This window comes from Trichosurus vulpecula, chromosome 6 (assembly GCF_011100635.1).
Source record: "Trichosurus vulpecula isolate mTriVul1 chromosome 6, mTriVul1.pri, whole genome shotgun sequence".
Taxonomy (NCBI): Eukaryota; Metazoa; Chordata; class Mammalia; order Diprotodontia; family Phalangeridae; genus Trichosurus; species Trichosurus vulpecula.
Window position 1 is genome coordinate 188,185,957 of NC_050578.1, and position 13,118 is coordinate 188,199,074.

A 13,118-nucleotide genomic window follows, 5' to 3' on the forward strand; every position below is an offset into this window, starting at 1 on the left:
ATAGATTGTCTTCAGGAGACAGGAAAGCTCTTTTAAGGAGTACTTAGATCTTCTAGAAACAATGACACAAATATTTAATGGCAACATTTTACCAGAGTTGTTACGGAGTAATATGACATGTAGCATAAATATCTCCAAAGAATTGAAAATGTATTCGCTCAAAAAGTGATATGGAGGTATATTATAGGTATGAACAGGATGGAACATACAGAGAAGAAAGGTAACTAAAAAGAACAGAAGTATGGAAACTGATCAAGGGAAATTAAAATAGCAAAAGAGGATGGGCTGATAACATGGTGAGGTATGACAGATAGATAGCCTGAATGCCCCACTCATATACTCTAAATGTCAGGAGAAAGCAAAAAAGTCTTCTGGAACATTGGGTGGCCACCCTGTAGTGGACTCATGAGAAGGCATGGATTGCAATGTATGGAAAGGCCTAGATGGTAGTTTTCTGCATTTTTATGGAGAGAATATTCAAGTCAATGAGATCACAGATTTATTTTTCAGTATTTTGGTTCAATTTCATCCAAGAAGCTAAATCATTTAGAAAGGAAGAAAAAAAAAATCTTTCTCTAACATGCGAGACCCTGACTTCTTCTAGCTATGTGAACAGATGCCTGGCATGAAATGTTATTCAGCTGCTTATGGCCTGCTAGTTCTCATCTATATTTGTAATTCACCTTTAAACACTGATATATGCACAGCTACTGGAGGATCCTTTTAACCAGCATCATTGATAAAACAGATACCAAGATGCAATAGCAACCCTTCTGGTAATCAATAGATAGTAATTGAATTGAACATATCTGTGTCATGTTTGAGAACAAGCACATTTTAATGATACCAGAGAAGCTCATAAATCTTTCCACTAAGATTATTTCTTATTTCAATTTGGACTTTGGTAATACATGCTGTCTAAAACTGTTAAGGCTTGTTTCATCATTGGAGTGATTGTGTCATGTACCTTCACTTTCTCTGTTAGCAGAGTTGCCATCCTTTGCTGCAATTTCATGTTGTTGTTGTTTTTAAAGAAAAATACTGTCAGGAGTAGTTTAGTACATTATCAGTGCCATTATGGAGGAATTCATCCATTTCCAAAGAGTACAGTCACTGGCTGCCCAAGCAGTTGGCTTCATACCTAAATAGGCATTGGAATAATTGAAAGATGGTCCTCCTTCCACTGCCTCTTTTGGTTTGGTTCAAAGATGTTATTGATTTTTCAAAACACATGTTCATGGCTCAATGAACTAAGTACAGAATGGGAGTGGAAGTCAGAGACCCACTTAAATGTAAACCTTACAGACTTCCCTGTTTTTCTCCATTGGTTAGTGGGTTACCCTTAAGCAAGTGCTCAAAGCTCTTCATTCTTCCTCCATTTCTCTCTGAGATAATATGCCATTTATCTTGTACATATCTTATATGTACATAGTTTTTTGCATGCTTCTCCTCCATTCGAATGTGAGTGGCTTTGAGGTTAGGGATTATGCTGTTATTTGTCTTTCTATCCCCTGTGCTTGGCACAGTACCTGACACAATAAGCATTTCATAAATGTTTGCTTACTAACTACCATCTAGGCAGAACTAAAACAAAGAATATTTTTACCTGGATAAAAAAACAACAGAGAGGAATATTTGAGGAGGGGGCATATGAGAAAGAGATATGCATAAAGAGGAGGGAAGCACAGTAGATAATTGTTCTGAAAGAGGCAATACTTCATCGTGAAGGTGGGGGAAAGGAAAGCCCCACAAGAGGAGTGCCATGTTGGAAAAATCAGGAGCTGGGTAGCCATACTTGAAGACCTATATTTGAGGTACAGGACTGAAGTCTATGGGCACTTCTGGGAAGAAGTAAGTCCCTCTCTCAGATGTTGGTATCCTGGATGAAAGCCCCATTTGCTCCAAGACTTTTATTACTGTGAACCTAGTATAATGCTCTCTAGGCATTTAATAAAGTTTTGTTTAATTGTATTGAATTATTCATAATGACAAAGAGAGGGAAATGAACATAGCAACAGAGTAAAGACTGATGGCTGCATAGACAGCACAAGTGATGGTAAGGAATTTCATTTAGCATTTGGTTGTGATTTCTCTAATTATTGAAATCTTTCATTTGAGGTATATTTCATAAAAAAATTTCTGTAACTTATTACATAAGAGTTCAGATCGCTATAGAAATCTGTGAGAAACATGGTTTTGGGGATCACTGGACTTCCTAGGCAGGGCCAAAGTCCTGAGGAAGAACCCTGTGATAATACCTAAGGAAGGCTGTGCAGACCACAGGACTCCCAGAGGAAGACCAAGTGGTAGCCCTCCTTTATCTGTGGGGATCACAGGGCTTCCTAGGGGTCAGACCCCAAGGAGGATCCAAGTGATGGCCCCTTAGAACAGTTGTGGAGAATCACGAGACTTCCTAGGGTTGGACCCTGAGAAAGAACCATGTGATAACCCCTAAGGAAGGCTGTGCAGACCACAGGACTCCAAGAGGAAGACCCAAGTAGTAGGCCCCCTTTATCTGTGGGGATCACAGGGCTTCCTAGGGTCAGACCCTAAGGAGGACCCAAGTGATGGCCCCTTAGAATGGCCATCCGATCACAAGGCTCCTGAGACAGGGCCAGAAGACCCAAGTGATGGCCCCTTAAGAAGGCTGTGCAGACCAGAGGGTTCCCAGGGAAATCCCAAGTGGTAGCCCTCTTAACACCACGGTGGGGATCACAGGACTCCCCAAGGCAGGGTCAGGAAGTTAGCCCAAGACATGCTTCTGTAGCTCATTGCTTTCCTGGTAGCATAACCTTAGGAAGATCCATGTGATTTGCCCATTCTCACCCAAAGAACTCAGGCCCTGAGTGGGCAGAGGAAGGCATTTATTACACTCCTTGAGAGAGCAGGTGCAGTGCTCCCTAGGAACTCACACTGATACAGAAGCAGGAGTGGGGGGTAACCATCACCTCCGCTCCTGTTTGAATTATGGTTAGTTTACATTCTTTTACTTTTTACATAGTTTTCTTAGGTTATACAGTTTATATAGGTAGGATAATAAGGATACAGAAGCAGAAGTGAAGTTAATTAGTTCTATCTTCCTTGTCTGAATTTGGATTGATCAACATTCTTTATTTCCCCTACTTTCCCTCTTTAACATATGCAGATTATGGAAATCAGTAGACCTGGACCCTTGACCAAGACCAGACCCTTGAACTGACATGATGAGCTTGAACTGGTTCAGCCGGTTTGGCCTCTAGTTTCCCTGACACCAGGATGGCCATTGACTTGACAAATAGGTGTTAACTCAGCTGTATGGATAGCTTCTGTGGGAGCAAAACCAGATACCATACTATCTTTTCTTACACAATCCTATCTGGAAGGTGAGTGATTTTGATAGGGATAGCAGTGGCAAAGTAGATTGAGCTTCTGAGGATCAAATGAGATAATATTTGTAAAGTGCCTGGCACTTGGTGGTACTATATAAATTATAATTTGTGGTAATGGTGGTGGTAGTAGTAATAGTGGTGGTGGTGGTGGTGGTAGTAGTAGTAGCAAGAAGAGGAGCAGCTTTGGTAGTGGTGATAGTAGTAGTGGTAGTGATAGTGGTGGTAGTTGTAGCAGGAGTAGTAGTAGTAGTAGTAGTAGTAGTAGTAGTAGTAGTAGTAGGTGGCATTTTCCACTGTTCTATAATGGATATTTTATTGCTCATATTTAAAAGCTATCTTATTTGCAAATAGGGCCATAATTGTGCCCCCATAAAATCCTGAGATCCTCTCAACAAATCCAGGCTCACCAGTCAGGACCCCTCCACCACCCCAATGCAGAAAGAAAAAAAACCACTGAGGTCCGTTTTTAATCATTAGAATTGTTTGCTCTGGTATCAGCTAAAGACAAAAAGAAAAACACCTGTCTCAGTGAGGTAAGGTTCTTACTGCCTTTCTTCTGCCTAACTGAACAGTTTTCTAAGCTTGAATATTTCTCAAGTAATTCTAATGGGTTTTTATCATTGTGTTTATTGTGCTGATTCCAAGTTATTAACTTTATGTTTGCATTCTAATAAACTTTTCCATTATTTGTTGATGTCTTGTTTATTTTAATGGACCTTAATGTTTTTTTTTGTTTTTTTTTCTTGTGTATGGGCAGTGCTGATTAGCACATTCACAGATGACTGTTTATAATGATTACTATAATCATGATACCTGACTTTGCAAAAGGCTTTATGGTTTACAAAGCAATTTACATACATTATGTCCTCAGACCTTCAGTTTCCACATCTATAAAATGAGATGGTTGTCTTAGATACTCCTAAAATCTTAACGTTCTATTCCAATCAACCTGTACCTGCCAAGAACATGTAAGGTACAAAAGATACTATTTCCCTTTAACAGATGGGAAAACCAAAGCTCAGAAAGGCTTAGTCATGTCACTATGGTCACACAATCAGTGTTAGAGGATGGGTTTTAACTCAGATTTTTATTTCAAGTCCAGTATTTTTTTCCTCAAAACAACAGTTTCTGTATCCACAACCGAATTCATTCTGTACATATCTTGACATCTATGTTTGTATGAAAGTGCATTCTTAAATACCTACAGTATTTTAACATCACAAAATCTCAGAGGAGTTTTTTAAAGACCTTGCATTATTTATAACAAATATTAAGCAGCATACCTGTGATGTGAACCTAGGTCCTTCAACTCCAAATCCTGAAGTTTTTCAACTGTAACACACAAGTTTGTGAAGGGAGAGAGGGAGGGAGGGAGAGAAGGTGGGAAGGAAGGAGAAGCAAGGGAAGGATGCTATTGGTACAGGACAGTTCTGACTCTAGCACTCTGTAAGTTCAGTTTTGATTCTGGGACAGAATGAGACACTTCTAGGTCATTGAAACAGTTAACAGAAAGAGGTTTACTTATCTCAATGTAAAAAAGATATACAAAAGTATTTTGCTTCTCAGGCTTCCCCCTTAGCTGGACAATAGGGCAGAATGTGGTGCCTTGTGGAATATCCACAAAGTCTGAAGGACATAGACTGTATATGAGAGGGAACTTTTATGCCCATACGTGATCCAGAAACCACATTAACATAACCAGAAGCCTCCAGGAAGCTGCAGTTGAGGCAGGCATAGCTTGAACTAATCTAGTCGTGCCTTTTTTTACCTCTTAGGGAAAATCTAGCCTATTCTATGTTGCATGGAGGGTAATGAAGGGAACTCTGTAAAATGTTGGTCCAGTCACAGAGAGTTTACATTTCTATAGCACCTTCTGGTTTTCACAAGACTTTCACAACCATTAAAAGAAGACCAGATAATATTATTCACATTTTGTTGAGATGAGAAGATTAAAGCCGAAAAAGTTTAAATGACTACTACATTGTTGGTTTCTCTGAGTATATTCTGGCATTATTATAAAATATGGTTATACAGTATTAAATACATAAGAATCTGTTTATGGTTTCCATACATTTTCATTATCCATTAAAGTTAAGATGCTTTTTATTAAGAATTTATTTATGGCATCTCCTTTTACCTTGCATATTATGTTAAGTTCTGGAAACCAAGTTTTAGGAAGGAAATTGACAAAGTAAAGCTTGTGTAGAGAAGCAAACAACCAAGATAACGGATGATGGGGGAGCTGTAGACTCTGATACATAAGGATGGGTGGAAAAAGCTGAGGATATTTACCCAGATGAAGAGAAGACACATTATTAGCTGTCTTCACACATTTAGAAACCCTTTATGTGAAAGAAGCATCAGACTTGCTCTATTGAGCCCCAGAAGACAGGGCTAAGAGGAATGGAGAACAGTTGAAAAGAGGCAAATTTGAATCCGATGTCAGGTAAAACTTAGCAACCATTAGAGCTGGCCCAGAGTGGAATGGCTTGCTTGGGGGATGGGAGAAAGAGGTGAGGAGGAACCTATCCCACCTCATTTAAGGCCTATAAATAGAGGTGTGTGACTTGTCATAGATATTTTATACTTGATTCCTGTTAAAGCACAGGTTAGACTTCTGAGGTCCCATAGTGAAAAGTTTCAACTTCCAGGTTTCGAACTTGGCCAAACAAAGGCCATGTTCTGTCTTCCTTCCTCACCTCCGCTAACCTCCATTCCTCCCCCCCAAAAAAAAGTCTTTATGAAATTTCTCAGCTGAAGTGCTACCCCTCAATGGTACTCATTTGCTAAAAGGCCATAATATTTCTTAATGGTTTCCCTTTTCAAGACAACTCAATGGCATACAACACTCTTTAAAAGCTAAATTTGCAGTTTCAATTGTGCTTATAAATTATACCCTAACTAGCAGAGACTTGGTGTTGTATATATGTTTTCTTCTTTTTTCTTGCTTCTATTCCTTGCCTCATTCTTTTGAGCAATGAAAGCCCCAGGAGGCCTTGGAATGCAAGCTCACCCTATTCTAAGTAAAGGTCAGTCCACCAATAGAAATGGAACAGGAAAAAAAATACACTTTGCTGTGGGAAGTATAGATAAAACACCATTCTTTCTGTATTCCTGGTTCTGTCTTTTTGAGTGCACTTCAAAATCCTCCATTGTGTCCAATTGGGAAATTGAAGACAATTATTTTGTAGGTGGAGAATTCTTAATGCTTTTGTGAAAAGAAAAAAAAAATATAAGGACTCTCCTGTTTATTGTATACCTTCTTTCTTCAAACCCAAATCACTGAATCCTATAGAAACTCTTCACTTACATCAGGAGTGTTTGGGGGCAGGGTAAGAGAAAAGGCAATTTCAATTTAATGTTTAATTTCTTTTTTAAAAAGTTAGCATTTTTAATACCATATTCCCTTTGTTTCTGCTGTAAAGGTGAGTCCTCTACTTATACGTAAAGAGCCCATATATATCTACATAATATGCAAGACAAAAGGAGCAAGCACTAATAAATTCTTAATAAGTAGCATCTTAACTTCAGCACATTATGCCAATCTATGGAAATCATTAACAAATTCTTATTCATCAGCTTACTCTGCCAGGTATGTTCCTGTGCTTTAGGAATTCTGAGTCTAGTTTGAGAGAGTAGAAATTAGATGGTTTTCTAGCACAATTTTTTTTAATATACCAGCAACCTCTTTTTGTCTTCAGGTAACTGTGTTAAGGAGGAAACAAAGACTTTTTTAAGAAAAATTAAAAAAAATAACATTACCAGATGACAACTCTGTGACTTAACTAATTCTTAGCACTTCATTGTCATTTTGGTGGGGGGGTGGAGATTTAAGGAGAATATAGTCTCAGTTAGAAGCCAGGTAGCTGTTTTATTGACCATCAATTTGGCACACTTTTTTTGTGAGTATGCTGTCTGTAAGGCGCTAGATATACTAAGAAGAAACTGTCACTCTCTTCTTGAATTGTATTAGCTAATGAGAGAGACAGAGACAGAAACACAGAGAGAGACAGAGAGGCAGAGACAGAGAGAACAGAAAGAGAAAGAACAGAGAAGGAGGGAAAGAAGGAGGGAGGGAGAGATTGTATTTGAAAGAAAGAGAAAGAGATGCATAAGAAAGATAATTAACAAGACAAAACAGTGTTTAAAAGTATCAGTCTCAAAGTATTGTAATACTCTCAGATTCTGTGATTCAGTAATTGTCTTTCCTTTTGCTAATGCACTCAGAGAGCAGAACTTGGAGTCAGGAAGACCTAAATTCAAAAGGAGCCTTGGACACTTATTGACCCTGGGCAAGTCACTTAACCTCTGTTGGCCTCATTTTCACCATTTGTAAAAAATGGGCCTAATGATAGCACCCACTTCATAGGCTTGTTATGAGGACCAAATAATATATTTGTCAAGTATTTTGCAACCCTTAAAGCACTATACAAATGCTAGTTATTATTATTAATAATAAAATAATATTTCTCCCTTCTTCACCATAAGCTCCATGATGGCAAAAAACCATAGCCTTAGCTTCCTAAGTGTCTGGTCTGTCTACACAGTAGATAATTATAAATAAATATTAAAGTGCATTTGACAAGGGTCTGTGATTCAGTAAATGCAGAATATTCTTCACAAAGCTACTTAGTCTACTAATGCAGATTTCTCAGATCACAACTTGTCAATGACATAATGGGTCCCTCCATTTCCCATCTTGGAAGTCCTCAAACAGAGGCTGGGCAGCCATATATCCAGTATATTATAGTAGGAATTCATTTTAGTTATGAGTTGAACTATATGCATACTGAGGTCCCTTTGAACTCCCAGAGTCTTTAGTTTTGTGATTCTAAATTGACTCCATTAGTAGACCTTTTTCTTCTCCAGGGCCTTCATCTTCTGGTTCATAGGGAGACCTGGATCCCTTCCCACCCCACCCCCCCAAAAAAGACAATTCAGTCATGGTCTTCCTCTCCAGGACTGAATGTCCCTCTCTTGTTTTCCCTCACCTCCTCCCACCCTAATATACTAAGAGGAAACTAAACATATGATTTGCTCCCCTCTAATATTACTGTAAGCTCTACCATCATAGTCAGAAATCTACCTTCCTTTGAGGTTCACCTGATCCGGACTTCAGTCTATCAAGTATCTGGTGGCAATTATACATACTGGCCTCTAGCTCATTTTCTCTCCTTTCACAAGGAATTCCAGGTCCTCCCCAACTGCCATATACTTTACTTTCACTTTCCATGGACCTTACAAACCTATAAATACCTACTTCCTTATTAAAAACTCTGAAATTTCTCTTTTACCATGATTGCTATTTTATTGTCTCTAACACAGTTTACTCCTGCTCAACCTTTCCTTCATTATCATTAAGATTTCCATCTTTTGCATCCTTCTTCATTCTTTCCGGCCATCACCTCTGTTCCAGCTTCATTTCCCTGAGTTAGCCAGTTCGATTTTGTAATTTTCGTTGCTCTCCAATCCCTTTCCCCCTTGTCTTTTACCACCATCATGTGCCTTGCCCAACTTCAGGCCTAAGTTCACTCCATCATTCACCTCTGCCCCTACTTGAGCTATTGCACTGTACTGCAGGAAGTCATATAATGGTTCTAAGTCTTCTATAAGTTAGTCATCTAATTTCACTGAGACCTCATTGCCAAAAGGCTATTAATACTTTTAATCTTCCCAAATTGATTCACAATTAACTTCCCAAATCAATCATAGCAGCTCTTCTTAACCTCTTCCAGACTCACATCACACACTTCATTTCCACTCAGCAGAAGACTTCACCTTATATTTTACTGAGGAAGTAAAGCATAAAATAGAGGCATTTTACTGTGATAGCCCTCTTCTCTCCCCTGTGTCTCAAAATATCTTGTAATCATCCTCATTTATCTTTTTTTTTTTCCTTACTCCAGAGTCTGCTGAAAAGTTAAGGCCAACCATTATATTCCTGATCCTATCTCCTCCTGTCTCCTTTGGCATTTTGCCAGCAAAAATAATCTCTCTCCCCGCCCCCCCCCATTTTTAATAGCACCCTATCTCCTAACTTCTTTCCTGATGTTTATAGGATAGGCATATAAGTCTGCCATCCTTAAACAGCAACAACAAAAGCAAACCTTTCCAGTGACTTTACCACCCATTCCTTTGTCTTGTATTTCTCAGCCTTTCAGTCAGTTCTATTGGGATGAGTACTGATTCTGATTTTTTTTTTATTTTCTCAGACAAAATCAGTAGATTTAGATTTAGTTACTAAGACATTATTGGTAACTTGGGAGCAGCAGTTCCAGATGAATGTCAAGGTCCAAAGTCAGATATTAACAGTTCAAGAAATGCCCGGGTCGCGCTCGGCGCGCACCCCTCCCGCAGTCCCTGCTCGCTCCCTCGCTTGCCATCCTCTGGCTTCCGAGGAGCCGCTGTCGGTATTCTCTGCTGCCAGCGCCCCTGCTCCCCGGGAGCGGTCACTTCCCTTTAAAGCTCCCTTCTTGTGTACTCCCGCCGCCACTCATGGATCATTTCCGCATGCGGCAAAAGGACCCTTCTATAAAGAAGAACTTCAAAAATTTCCGAAATGTGAACTTGATTTCCCTGGAAACCTCGTCATCCTCTGATGACAGTTGTGACAGTTTTGCTTCTGATAATTTTGCAAACACAAAGCCAAAATTCAGGTCAGATATCAGTGAAGAACTGGCAAATATTTTTTATGAGGACTCTGACAATGAATCTTTCTGCGGCTTTCCAGAAAGCGAGGCACAAAACCTAATTGGGGATTGTGGAATTCTACACAAACCCAAACTCAGGCCAGATATCACTAAAGAACTGGCCACTGTTTTTTATGCCGACTCTGATGAATCATTCTGCGGCTTCTCAGAAAGCGAGATACAAGATGGAATGAAATTGGATTCTGATGATGAAGGCAGGAGGACTCGGAGTCAAACTCGGAGTTTGGGTCCTTTGCAAGTAGCTCTTAAGTTTCCAACCAGAGACCTCAAAGGGGCGAGGAAGCAGAAAGCAGCCCCGCCCAAAGCCCCAGAGGTTCCCACTTCAATTCTGATGCTGACTCCGAAGATGAGAAAGGCTCCAGTTTTTTGGAAAAGAGGGCATTAAATACAAAGAAAAACGAGGCAATGCTTGCAAAACTAATGTCAGAATTACAAAGTTTCCCGGGATTATTTACTGAAAGGAGATCGCTTCCAGGTAGTAGCCCACAGGCAAAGCCAGATCGAAGGCTCTCTTTCCCAAGAGACCCCTCAAGGAGAAACCCTGAACGAAGAGCTCGTCCACATACCAGGTCAAGATCTCTGCTCGAAGGACCCCAAGATCTGCAGTTAGAAGATGAAATAGATTTTGAGGACAAGTACATGTTGGTGAGAAAATGGAGGAGCATCGATGGATATATGGATGATGATGCCACACCCAGAAGTCATCACCCAGGTACCATGACCCTTCCTCATATTGTTCGTCCAGCAGAAGAGATTACAGAGGAAGAGCTGGAAAATATCTGCATTCTCCTCCCGGGACAAGATCTACAACCGTTCATTGGGTTCCACCTGTCACCGGTGTCGCCAGAAGACTATTGACACCAAGACAAACTGCAGAAACCCAGAACGTTTTGGAGTTCGAGGACAGTTCTGTGGCCCAGGTCTTCGAAATCCATATGGTGAAGAGGTCAAAATAGCATTGCTGGACCCAAATTGGCATTGCCCGCCTTGTGAAATCTGCAACTGCAGCTTTTGTAGGCACCGAAATGGACGATGTGCAACTGGTGCGTTGGTGCATTTGGCCAAGTACCATGGTTTTGGAAATGTGCTCTCATTTGAAAAGTCTGAAGCGGCAATTTGAAACGGAGGCTGAAAATTGATGAAGGATTCACTGGCACCATTTCCTTTCTCCAGTCTCCTTTTTAAACTTCAGTTAATCTTGGGCAGTTGATGGTTAAACAACTTCACTTTTCAATCTTGATAATCAGTATTTTTTAATAGAGGGTCAAATTAAGATAAGATTAAAATCCGTTTTGGAAGCACAAGTAAAAAAAAAAAAGAGTTCAAGAAATGAATGAGAAGACAGGAAGTTGAGGCAATGAATGTAGACTTTTTCTCAATCTTCATGCTTTCTGATTTCTCTGCAGCATTTGGTATTACTGATTACCTACTCATATGTACTCTTTCTTCTATGAGATTTTATGACACCTCTCTCCTTTAATTCTCTTCTTACTTCTCAGGCTACCATCCTCAGTTTCCTTTGTTGGATCATTATCCGTGTCCAAAACCCTTCCCATCCCCCAATTCTGGCCTTATTTTCCTGAAAACTCTAACTTGGACCCTCTTTTCTTGTTACAACTTCTTTGGAAGACATCTTCCATTCTCATAGTTACAGTTATTGTCTTTATTCAAATTAGTCTCAGATATCTAGCTAGCTAGCTATCCAATCCAAGCTTTCTTCTGAGAGCCCATCCAGCATAACCAGTAGATATTTCAAACTGCCTTGTTTGATATTTCCTAGTGGATATTTCAAACTGAATGTCCTCCAGGTATCTTGAACTCAAGACATACAAAAAAGAATTCATTATCTTTATCCAGAAGCCCCTTTCCCAAATTTCCTTTTTCTGTCAAGGGTACAACCATTCTTCTAGACGCTAATGTTCACAACTTTACATCATCCATGACTCTTTACTGTTCCTTACTTCATACATACAATCAGTTGCTAAGTCTTCTCAATCTTGGATCCTGTTCCCCACCCTCTGCTCACACACTCCTTATCCTGATGAGGGCTCTTATCACCACTTACCTAGACTAATGAAATAGTGACCTAAATAGTCCTTCCCAATTTCTGTGTGTGTGTGTGTGTGTGTATAAATATATATGAAATGTGTGTGTATACATACATACATACATATATATACATATATATATATATATATATATATATATATATATATATATATATATATATGGTGTGTGTGTGTAATCTCCATCAAATTGATGTACTTTCTAGTTCCTCCTACAAAATATCCCATCTTCCATCTCCATGCTTTGCTCAGACCATCAGACACCTGGAAGGTAGTACATGCATTTTAGGATCATTAGCTTCCATCAAAATTCAGTGCAAGTACCCCCCTCCTACATGAAACCTTTCCTGATCCCCCTGCCAAGATACTGATATTATCATACCCCTGCACCCTCCAAAAGAAAGTACTTAATGTTTACTTGTAGGTGTATGTCTTATTTGTGGAATAAAATGAAAAGTTCACTTTTCTCATTATACCCAGTCTCCAGCATACTTTCTGGTACATATTAGACACATATTAAGTATTTTAAATTACTTAATTACTTAAACAAAATAGAAGAGGTCAGGTGACTTGCCCAGAGTCATATAGCTAGTAAGCAGATTAGAATTTGGTCTTTCCATCTCCAAGTACAGTACAGAATTGACTCTACCCTATTGCTTTCTAAAAGTAATTATTCTTTTATTTCACTTAATAGCATTTTTTTCCAAGTACATGTAAAGATACTTTTCAACATTCATTTTTGTAAGATTTTGAATTCCGAATTTTTCTCCATCATTCTCTTCCCTTATCCCTCCCCAAGACAGCAACCATTCTGGTATAAGTTCTACATGTACAATCATGTTAAACACCAACATAAGTCATGTTGTGAAAGAAGAATCAGAACAAAAGGGAAAAATCATGACAAAGGAAAAAATCAACAAAAAAAGTAAAAACAGTATGCTTCAATCTGCATTCAAACTCCATAGTTCTTTCTC

General features: G+C 39.2%; 1 pseudogene; it reads left to right on the forward strand.

Moving 5' to 3' along the window:
• Positions 1–9,863: 9,863 nt before the first annotated feature.
• LOC118852856 lies at positions 9,864–11,217 on the forward strand (annotated as a pseudogene).
• Positions 11,218–13,118: the final 1,901 nt, after the last annotated feature.